This window comes from Salvelinus namaycush, chromosome 13 (genome assembly GCF_016432855.1).
Source record: "Salvelinus namaycush isolate Seneca chromosome 13, SaNama_1.0, whole genome shotgun sequence".
Taxonomy (NCBI): Eukaryota; Metazoa; Chordata; class Actinopteri; order Salmoniformes; family Salmonidae; genus Salvelinus; species Salvelinus namaycush.
Window position 1 is genome coordinate 36016849 of NC_052319.1, and position 11209 is coordinate 36028057.

At 44.0% G+C, this 11209-nt stretch overlaps 1 pseudogene; it reads right to left on the reverse strand.

Moving 5' to 3' along the window:
• LOC120058112 overlaps positions 1 to 10736 on the reverse strand; it is a 33831-nt pseudogene extending 23095 nt beyond the window's left edge.
• Between the last annotated feature and the right edge of the window lie 473 nt (positions 10737 to 11209).

The following is an 11209-nucleotide window of genomic DNA, read 5'->3' on the forward strand; positions in this document are numbered from 1 at the left end:
AAAAACCTACAACATTATAAAATACCTACCCTCTTCAACATATATATTAACGAATTGGCGAGGGCACTAGAACAGTCTGCCGCACCCAGCCTCACCCTACTAGAATCTGAAGTCAAATGTCTACTGTTTGCTAATGAGCTGGTGCTTCTGTCCCCAACCAAGGAGGGCCTACAGCAGCACCTAGATATTCTGCACAGATTCTGTCAGACCTGGGCCCTGACAGTAAATCTCAGTAAGACTAAAATAATGTTGTTCCAAAAATTCCTAGGACCACGAATACAAATTCCATCTAGACACCGGCCTAAACATCAGCGCCACAGGTAACTTCCACAAAGCTGTGAACGATCTGAGAGACAAGGCAAGAAGGGCGTTCTATGCCATCAAAAGGAACATCAAATTCAACATAAATACTTGAATCAGTTATAGAACCCATTGCCCTTTATGGTTGTGAGGTCTGTGGTCCACTCACCAACCAAGAATTCACAAAATTGAAAAACACCAAATTGAGACTGCATGCAGAATTCTGCTAAAATATCCTCTGTGTACAACATAAAACACCAAATAATGCATGCAGAGCAGAATTAGGCCGATACCCACCTAAAAGGAATTTACAAAAAAACAGAGCAAACTAGAATGCTATTTGGCCCTAAACAGAGAGTACACAGTGGCAGAATACCTGACCACCGTGGCTTACCCAAAATTAAGGAAAGCTTTGACTATGTACAGACTCAGTGAGCATAGCCTTGCTATTGAGAAAGGCCGCCGTAGGCAGACATGGCTCTCAAGAGAAGACAGGCTATGTGCACACTGCCCACAAAATGAGGTGGAAACTGAGCTGCACTTCCTAACCTCCTGCCCAATGTATGACCATATTAGAGAGACATATTTCCCTCAGATTACACAGACACACAAAGATTTCGAAAACAAATCACATTTTGATAAACTCCCATATCTATTGGGTGAAATACCACAATGTGCCGTCACAGCAGCAAGATTTGTGACCTGTTGCCACAAGAAAAGGGCAACCAGTGAAGAACAAACACCATTGTAAATACAACCTATATGTAAACATATGTTTCCCATGCCAATAAAGCCCTTAAATTGAATTTAATTGAGAGGGGGGGCGGTGAGAAACAGGCATTGTGGAGGCTGGGGCTGGGAGAGAGAGTGAGATAGAGAGAGGGGGGGATGAAACAGCCAGGCTGGGGTTGGGAGAGAGAGAGAGAGAGAGAGAGAGAGAGAGAGAGAGAGAGAGGAGACATGAAACAGGCAGGGTGGAGGCTGGGAGAGAGAGAGGGAGAGAGAGGGGTAACTTCCTTTGGAGAAAACAGTGAAAGATTCAACACAAGAGCAAGCAGGCGTGAATTAATGAGGACAAACGAATTAGCACAATCCTTTGGTTTGCAGTGCATTGCCATCTCCATGAATTTATGTCATTTTCAGAAAAGAAGAATGGACAGGAAACGTGCAGCTCAATCTCCTTTATGTACTGTACATGGATGTGTTATCTCTGCATGGGCAGTAGGGAAGGTGTTCCTCAAGGTTTGAGGTTTGTGCGTGCGTATGCATATGTGTATGTTTGTGTATGTCTGTGTGTTTGTATGAGTGTGTGCGTGCGTGCATGCATGAGTGTGTTTGTGTGTGTGTGTGTGTCTTAGTCTGTGCCTAGTCTGTGGAGAGAGCGAGAGAGAGAGAGAGAGAGAGAGCAGGAGGAGGAAATGAAATTGCACACTTTCTGGGTAGGAAAGATTGGATTTACATGAAGCCATCCACAGCAACAATAAGTCACCTCCCACAACCACAGTCTCATTGGAGTGGGACTGAAACGGTCATCCAATTAATCAAATCAAATAAAATGTATTTATATAGCCCTTCTTACATCAGCTGATATCTCAAAGTGCTGTACAGAAACCCAGCCTAAAACCCCAAACAGCAAGCAATGCAGGTGTAGAAGCACGGTGGCTAGGAAAAACTCCCTAGAAAGGCCAAAATCTAGGAAGAAACCTAGAGAGGAACCAGGCTATGAGGGTTGGCCAGTCCTCTTCTGGCTGTGCCGGGTGGAGATTATAACAGAACATGGCCAAGATGTTCAAATGTTCATAAATGACCAGCATGGTCAAATAATAATAATCACAGTAGTTGTCGAGGGTGCAGCAAGTCAGCACCTCAGGAGTAAATGTCAGTTGGCTTTTCATAGCCGATCATTAAGAGTATCTCTACCGCTCCTGCTGTCTCTAGAGAGTTGAAAACAGCAGGTCTGGGACAGGTAGCACGTCCGGTGAACAGGTCAGGGTTCCACAGGCATAACAGTTGAAACTGGAGCAGCAGCACGGCCAGGTGGACTGGGGAAAGCAAGGAGTTATCATGCCAGGCAGTCCTGAGGCATGGTCCTAGGGCTCAGGTCCTCCGAGAGAGAGAAAGAAAGAGAGAAAGAGAGAATTAGAGAGAGCATACTTAAATTCACACAGGACACCGGATAAGACAGGAGAAGTACTCCAGATATAACAAACTGACACTAGCCCCCTGACACATAAACTACTGCAGCATAAATACTGGAGGCTGAGACAGGAGGGGTCAGGAGACACTGTGGCCCCATCCGATGATACAGGGCCAAACAGGAAGGATATAACCCCACCCACTTTGCCAAAGCACAGCCCCCACACCACTAGAGGGATACCTTCAACCACCAACTTACCATCCTGAGACAAGGCCGAGTATAGCCCACAAAGATCTCCGCCACGGCACAACCCAAGGGGGTAGCGCCAACCCAGACAGGAAGATCACGTCAGTGACTCAACCCACTCAAGTGGGACGGCATGAAAGAGCACCAGTAAGCCAGTGACTCAGCCCCTGTAATAGGGTTAGAGGCAGAGAATCCCAGTGGAGAGAGGGGAACCGGCCAGGCAGAGACAGCAAGTGCAGTTCGTTGCTCCAGAGCCTTTCCGTTCACCTTCACACTCCTGGGCCAGACTACACTCAATCATATGACCCACTGAAGAGATGAGTCTTCAGTAAAGACTTAAAGGTTGAGACCGAGTCTGCGTCTCTCACATGGATAGGCAGACCATTCCATAAAAATTGAGCTCTATAGGAGAAAGCCCTGCCTCCAGCTGTTTGCTTAGAAATTCTAGGGACAATTAGGAGGCCTGCGTTTTGTGACTGTAGCGTACGTGTAGGTATGTACGGCAGGACCAAATCGGAAAGATAGGTAGGAGCAAGCCCATGTAATGCTTTGTAGGTTAGCAGTAAAACCTTGAAATCAGCCCTTGCCTTAACAGGAAGCCAGTGTAGGGAGGCTAGCACTGGAGTAATATGATCAAATTTTTGGGTTCTAGTCAGGATTCTAGCAGCCGTATTTAGCACTAACTGAAGTTTATTTAGTGCTTTATCCGGGTAGCCGGAAAGTAGAGCATTGCAGTAGTCTAACCTAGAAGTAACAAAAGCATGGATTAATTTTTCTGCATCAGTTTTGGACAGAAAGTTTCTGATTTTTGCAATGTTACGTAGATGGAAAAAAGCTGTCCTTGAAACAGTCTTGATATGTTCGTCAAAAGAGAGATCAGGGTCCAGAGTAGCGCCGAGGTCCTTCACAGTTTTATTTGAGACGACTTTACAACCATCAGATTAATTGTCAGATTCAACAGAAGATCTCTTTGTTTCTTGGGAACTAGAACAAGCATCTCTGTTTTGTCCGAGTTTAAAAGTAGAAAGTTTGCAGCCATCCACTTCCTTATGTCTGAAACACAGACTTCTAGCGAGGGCAATTTTGGGGCTTCACCATGTTTCATTGAAATGTACAGCTGTGTGTCATCCGCATAGCAGTGAAAGTTAACATTATCTTTTCGAATGACATCCCCAATAGGTAAAATATATAGTGAAAACAGTAGTGGTTCTAATACGGAACCTTTGAGGAACACCGAAATGTACAGTTGATTTGTCAGAGGACAAACCATTCACAGATACAAACTGATATATTTCCGACAGATAAGATCTAAACCAGGCCAGAACTTGTCCGTGTAGACCAATTACTTATTTTACTTTTCCATTTTTACTTTCCCCAAGATCTGACCTGGAGTGAGTGAAGAGTGTGGGAATTGCTTGTTCAATGTGCGTAATCCAAAACACATATTCATTTGTTTTTATTTTGTGACTCTGGAATAAGCCAGGGGATTTTGTCGAGCTGTTTTGCTAATACAGTTCCTGCTGTTGGACTTCAGCTCTGCAGCTTGTTTGGTGATAAAGCCCCAGGAGGCTTCAAGGAGTGCTGTGTAGTACTATATAATATTGTATTGAATTATTATTATTAGTTATCCTGCTAACACTCACTTTCTCCTATTCCCTGCCTACATGTACATATCTACCTAGCTGACCCTGTATACAGCTTAAATTCTTCTGTTGTTGTCGACACCCCCCCCCCCCTATTTCTTATTTCTCGTGTTTTTTATTCGTTTTTCATTATTAGTTATACTGGGGCGGCAGGTAGCCTAGTGGTTAGAGCGTTGGGCCACTAACCAAAATGTTGCTAGATCGAATCCCCGAGCTGACAAAGGTAAAAATCTGTCATTCTGCCCCTGAATAAGGCAGTTAACCCACTGTTCCAATGCTTTCATTATAAATAAGAATTTGTTTTGACTTGCCTAGTTAAAACTTCTTAGGGCTGCAATCCCGTTAACGGGATCGATATGACAACAGACAGTGAAAGTGCAGGGCGCCAAATTCAAACAACAGAAATCTCATAATTAAAATTCCTCAAAACATACAAGTATCTTATACCATTTTAAAGGTAATCATGTTGTTAATCGCACCAAAGTGTCCGATTTCAAAAAGGCTTTACAGCGAAAGCACCACAAACGATTATGTTAGGTCACCGCCAAATCACAGAAAAACACAGCCATTTTTCCAGCCAAAGACAGGAGTCACAAAAAGCAGAAATAGAGATAAAATGAATCACTAACCTTTGATGATCTTCATCAGATGACACTCATAGGACTTCCTGTTACACAATACATGTATGTTTTGTTCGGTAAAGTTCATATTTATATAAAAAAAATCTCAGTATACATTGGCGCGTTATGTTCAGTAGTTCCAAAAACATCCGGTGATTTTGCAGAGAGCCACATCAATTTCCAGAAATACTCATAATAAACGTTATAAAAAGTGTTATACATGGAATTTTAGATCCACTTCTCCTTAATGCAACCGCTGTGTCAGATTTCAAAAAAGCTTTACAGAAAAAGCAAAAACCATGCAATAATCTGAGGTCGGCGCTCAGAGCCCAATCAAGCCATACAGGTACCCGCCATATTGTGCAGTCAGAAGTCAGAAATAACATTATAAATATTCACTTACCTTTGATGATCTTCATCAGAATGCACTCCCAGGATTCCCAGTTCCACAATAAATGTTTGATTTGTTCGGTAATGTCCATCATTTATGTCCAAATAGCTACTTTTGTTAGCGCGTTTGGTAAACAAATCCAAAGTCACGAAGCGCGTTCACTAAAAGCAGACGAAATGTCAAACATTTCCGTAAAAGTCAGTAGAAACATGTCAAACGATGTATTGAATCAATCTTTAGGATGTTTTTAACATACATCTTCAATAATGTTCCAACTGGAGAATTCTTTTGTCTTCAGAAATGCGATAGAACAGAGCTCGCTCTCACATGAACGCGCATGGTCAGCGCATGTTCAGCTCATGATAGACCTTACTAATTCCCCTCTCCTTCGGCCCCACTTCACAGTAGAAGCATCAGACAAGGTTCTAACGACTGTTGACATCTAGTGGAAGCCGTAGGAAGTGCAAAATGACCCATATCCCACTGTGTATTCGATAGGCGATGAGTTGAAAACCTACAAACCTCAGATTTCCCACTTCCTGTTTGGATTTTTTCTCAGGTTTTTGCCTGCCATATGAGTTCTGTTATACTCACAGACATCATTTAAACAGTTTTAGAAACTTCAGAGTAGTTTCTATCCAAAAAGACTAATAATATGCATGAATTAGCAACTGGAACTGAGGAGCAGATAGTTTACTCTGGGCACCTCTGGGCACCTTTTCATCCAAGCTACTCAATACTGCCCCTGTAGCCATAAGAAATAAGAAATATTAAATAAAGGTTAAAAAAATGTAATACTATTTTGATATTGAATAATGTACTGATGGGTAGGGCTTGCAAGTTAAGCATTTCACTGTACGTGAGACAATCAAATTTGAACCTGAAACTACTGTAGTTTAGGTACAAGGCTTGCATCAGAATATGTCCAAGGTAAAACCAATGTGCAAATATAAAATATGCAAGCTGCTCTTCATCATTCATACACTGTCATAACAGAGAGAGAAAGAAGAGAACGAGTGGAGAGAGAGGGTGGGAGACAGAGAGAGACAAGAGAGAGAGAGAGAGAAGGAGAGAGGAGAGAGAAAGGAGAGAGAGAAAGGAGAGAGAGAAAGGAGAGAGAGAAAAAGAGAGAGAAGGAGACAGAGAATGAGAGAGAGAAAGTAGAGAGAGAAAGGAGAGAGAGAAGGAGAGAGGGATGAAATGGATTGAGGTTTCTCCTCTTACTCATCATCTGACCTAGCTCCTAGCTATTGTCCCTCTAACCATCTCCCCCTCTCCACGCTCATCCTTCCCTCCCTTCACATGAAGTGGGTGATCGCCTCTAACCTCCCCTAGCCGTGGTAAAACCTCTGCAGCTGGTCCCTGTTAATCCAGCGTTAAATGTTTCAGTCTAAACCATGTGGACTGGTCTGGTCTGTTCGGCTGGTCTGGACAGGGCTGGTTGGCTGATCTGGTCTGGTCTGCTGGTCTGGTCATGGCTGGGCTGGTCTGCTGGTCTGTTCGGCTGGGCTGGTCGGCTGGTCTGGACAGAGCTGGTTGGCTGGTCAGCTGGTCTGGGCTGGTCTGCGCTGGTCTGCTGGTCTGGTCTGGGCTGGTCGGCTGGTCTGGTCGGCTCGTCTGGGCTGGTCTGGTCGGCTGGTCTGGTCTGCGCTGGTCTGGGCTGGTCTGCTGGTCTGGTCTGGGCTGGTCGGCTGGTCTGGTCGGCTCGTCTGGGCTGGTCTGGTCGGCTGGTCTGGTCGGCTGGTCTGGTCTGGGCTGGTCTGCTGGTCTGGTCTGGGCTGGTCGGCTGGTCTGGTCGGCTCGTCTGGGCTAGTCTGGTCGGCTGGTCTGGTCTGCGCTGGTCTGGGCTGGTCTGCTGGTCTGGTCTGGTCTGCGCTGGTCTGGGCTGGTCTGCTGGTCTGGTCTGGTCTGCGCTGGTCTGCGCTGGTCTGGGCTGGTCTGCGCTGGTCTGCACTGGTCTGGGCTGGTCTGCTGGTCTGGTCTGGGCTGGTCTGCTGGTCTGGTCTGGTCTGCTGGTCTGGTCTGGGATAACACACAGACAACAGATAATAGAGAAGAGAGCAGAAAGTGTTTACTGATGTAGGCTTTCTCAGGGTTCTATGGAGAGAAAACCAATAGAAAAGGGATTGCCCAAATAAAATAAAATACTGTAGTGTTTTTGTTTAATTATCTTTGACATAGAAGTGGAGCCTTTCTCCTTCAGGAAACCTTTTGGACAAATACTAAAAGAGCACATTTTCTATAACCTGTAGATGGGTAGAACGGGTGGTCTGAACAGATAGTTTTCTATAACCTGTAGATGGGTAGGACGGGTGGTCTGAACAGATAGTTTTCTATAACCTATAGATGGGTAGGACGGGTGGTCTGAACAGATAGTTTTCTATAACCTGTAGATGGGTAGGACGGGTGGTCTGAACAGATAGTTTTCTATAACCTGTAGATGGGTAGGACGGGTGGTCTGAACAGATAGTTTTCTATAACCTGTAGATGGGTAGAACGGGTGGTCTGAACAGATAGTTTTCTATAACCTGTAGATGGGTAGAACGGGTGGTCTGAACAGATAGTTTTCTATAACCTGTAGATGGGTAGGACGGGTGGTCTGAACAGATAGTTTTCTATAACCTGTAGATGGGTAGAACGGGTGGTCTGAACAGATAGTTTTCTATAACCTGTAGATGGGTAGGACGGGTGGTCTGAACAGATAGTTTTCTATAACTTGTAGATGGGTAGAACGGGTGGTCTGAACAGATAGTTTTCTATAACCTGTAGATGGGTAGGACGGGTGGTCTGAACAGATAGTTTTCTATAACCTGTAGATGGGTAGAACGGGTGGTCTGAACAGATAGTTTTCTATAACCTGTAGATGGGTAGGACGGGTGGTATGAACAGATAGTTTTCTATAACCTGTAGATGGGTAGGACGGGTGGTCTGAACAGATAGTTTTCTATAACCTATAGATGGGTAGGACGGGTGGTCTGAACAGATAGTTTTCTATAACCTGTAGATGGGTAGGACGGGTGGTCTGAACAGATAGTTTTCTATAACCTGTAGATGGGTAGGACGGGTGGTCTGAACAGATAGTTTTCTATAACCTGTAGATGGGTAGAACGGGTGGTCTGAACAGATAGTTTTCTATAACCTGTAGATGTGTAGGACGGGTGGTCTGAACAGATAGTTTTCTATAACCTGTAGATGGGTAGAACGGGTGGTATGAACAGATAGTTTTCTATAACCTGTAGATGGGTAGGACGGGTGGTCTGAACAGATAGTTTTCTATAACCTGTAGATGGGTAGGACGGGTGGTCTGAACAGATCGTTTTCTATAACCTGTAGATGGGTAGGACGGGTGGTCTGAACAGATAGTTTTCTATAACCTGTAGATGGGTAGAACGGGTGGTCTGAACAGATAGTTTTCTATAACCTGTAGGGAACACAATATATGGTCTATACTTGGCATGTAGGTTTCTCACTTATGGGTGGCATAAATTGTGATATGGGGAGGGGAATAGGCAGGGTATACGCACAATAAATGCTGTAGTGTAGCATAGCCTATAATATTTACTATAGTGTTTTTGTGGATTGTGGTGTATTTGCGGATAATTCTGTAGTATTTACTATATTATTCTACAACATTCTATTATGGTAGTCCTATACATGGTTGAGGGATACTACAGTGTGTAGTATAGTATTCCACAACACTGTATACTACAGTTTACTACATCATTCTATAGTAAGTACTGTAGTGTTCTATAGTAAACTGTAGTATGTTTTCATGTGGGTGAAGAGGATGAATGGAAGGAGGAGAAAGATAATTAAGTGTTTCAGTATGTGCGTTTGTATGTATGCTTCTGTGTGTCCATGTGTGTGTGTGTGTGCCTCTCTGTGTGTGTGTGTGTGTGTGCATGCCTCTCTGTGTGGGCGTGTGTGTGTGCCTCTGTGTGTGCCTCTGTGTGTTTGTGTGCGTGCCTCTGTGTGTGTGTGTGTGCCTCTGTGTGTGTGTATATGTGTGTGTGTGCCACTGTGTTTGTGTGCGTGCCTCTTTGTGTGTGTGTGTCCATACCTCTGTGTGTGTGTACCTCTGTGTGTATGTGTGTGTGTATGTGTATGTTCCCTACTGCTGTATTTGATTCACAAGTGAGTCCATTTTACTGGATGATTTACTGAGACGGCTGAGAGCTTCCAGCCAGAGTGGAAGAGGAGAGAGAGTGACGGCGAGGTGGAGAGTGATAGAGGCAGAGGCGGGGAGAGAGAAGGAAGTAAAGACTGAGAGAAGACAGAGCAAGTGAAAGAGGAGAGTAAAGAGAAAGGAAAAAGCGAAGAGAGCACTAGACTGATTGCTGTCCTCAATCAGTGCACATTAGCAGAGTCATTTAAAACAGGGTGAATTAAGGAAAGGACCAAGCAGCTAGCTAGCTAGATGGCTGGTCTCTCTCTCTCTCTCTCTCTCTCTCTCTCTCTCTCTCTCTCTCTCTCTCTCTCTCTCTCTCTCTCTCTCTCTCTCTCTCTCTCTCTCTCTCTCTCTCTCTCTCTCTCTCTCTCTCTCTCTCTCTCTCTCTCTCTCTCTCTCTCTCTCTCTCTCTCTCTCTCTCTCTCTCTCTCTCTCTCTCTCTCTCTCTCTCTCTCTCTCTCTCGCTCTCTCTCTCTCTCTCAATGATAACTCAAGGAACCCTGGAGATCCTCAAGAATATTCATATTCATATTTGCACCTTTGGTTAGTTGAGGGGTTCTTGGAGGATACTTGAATGGTTCAGTGAAGCAATGGGTTCCTGGAAGAACCCTGGAGTGGAGGCGTGGCTTTAATATATATATATTATTTTGGCGGGCCACCGGTTAGTGTAAAGGTCATTCCTGTTATAATCTGTTCTGTTGTATTGTCATCACATGTTAATGTGAATACTGACAGTTTTGTAGCTTCAATGAGGCTAACAGAGGTGTAGGAGTTTCTGAAGAGTCTTTGCAAGTCCTAAAGTTGGAAGAGTTACCACCTCATTGCTGTATGTAAATCGGCAATATTACAATTATATTAGAATATGTAATATGCATAAGTATTCAAGGAACACTTTACTTTGCAGTGTACAAACTTAACATGATGGAAAGGAATTACATTTACGCTAACAGGTGACCAAAAATCTGATAGGCTGCCACCTCTACAATATATATATATATATTATTAAAAAGGTTCAAAGTTGAACCCCTCCCATCACAAAAAGGTTCTGGTTTAAGCCTTAACACAGATGTTCCTCGGATACCTTTTTCAGATTGGTTCCACCAGTGTGGCAACCCAAGAGGTTCTTCCAGGCACCTTTAGTTCTAAGAGTTTACTGGGTAGATATTATTCCTCTGTCCTTCTATTCTTCTTATCTTACTGATTCTTCCACTGAGACATGGGTCCTATTCATTTGGGACCAAACAGAAGACAACAGACTACAATAGGGAGGGACAAAAAGAAACAATCGTTTTTGTTTTCTGTTACTCTACGTTTTACTAAGGCCTCTTCTGCATGTCACTCCAATATGGCTCTGCCATGAGTTGGGCTTTACATAGACAAAGTATTGCTGCACAGGTGCAACTGTGTATGGTGTGGCTGATATTGTAGTGACCACTGATCTGGAATCACATGATAGATGTTCTCTTCTGACTAGTAAGTCAGGCCCAGGTAATCATGCCCTGACCCTCATCCCCTCCCCTCTCTTTCCACTCTCTTTTAACCCCTGTCCTATAACCTTGACGAATACACTGATATGGTGTCTGAGTTTATGAGAAAGTGTATAGGAGATGTTGTACCCACTGTGACTATTAAAACCAACCCTAACCAGAAACTGCAACATGGAAAGCGTAAACCATCACATTTAACCATGGCAAGTTGACTGGG